This window comes from Salarias fasciatus, chromosome 1, assembly GCF_902148845.1.
Source record: "Salarias fasciatus chromosome 1, fSalaFa1.1, whole genome shotgun sequence".
NCBI classification, from domain to species: domain Eukaryota; kingdom Metazoa; phylum Chordata; class Actinopteri; order Blenniiformes; family Blenniidae; genus Salarias; species Salarias fasciatus.
This window is the reverse complement of record NC_043745.1, coordinates 27,326,563-27,327,249: the sequence shown is the minus strand read 5'-3', so window position 1 is coordinate 27,327,249 and position 687 is coordinate 27,326,563.

The window sequence follows — 687 nt, the reverse complement described above, 5'->3', positions numbered from 1 at the left end:
AATATAGCCCAGGGCCCTGGTTTTCACCATGTGTTAAAACCTCCGCTCAGCTCTGGAGAGTCGAGCTCAGGATTTATTACCCTTCACACACCCTTTTGGCTTCTTGAGAAATACTTCCCTTTGGATTAAATGTTAAAGACTAAGACTCTCACATTTTGTAAGGAAACTAAATTAACCTACGTACCCTGTAGCTCTCTTTTCTACCTCACGCTAAAAGCCAAAAAGTTCATAAAGCATAATGTTAATGTCAGTGACACGACGGAGAGCAGATTTGCCTTGAAACCAGTCACACAAAAACACCAGCTGTTTTTTTTTTTCTTCTTCCGTTCTATATCTCTGTATGCATCAAATTTGAATAATAAAAATAACCGACAATCCAGAGCGATCATTTTGAAGAGCACTGACATAAAACTGTTATTATACTAACATCTACCAGAACCATTTTCCTTTTCTGATTTCCACTTAGAATATTGACCTTATTATAGAAGACTGAGCATCCAAACTTCAGTGTCATTGTGCGGAGTTTACCTCTCATGCCTGTACAAACAAAGCATCAAGTCATTTCAGATTACACGATTGCTCATACTGACTTTAAAAGTTGCACAAGTGGCATCTCTTCAGGAAATAAAGTACCCGAGTGCCGCTCATGAGGCTCGAATAATAAATTCTTTATGGTCCTTAAGTATA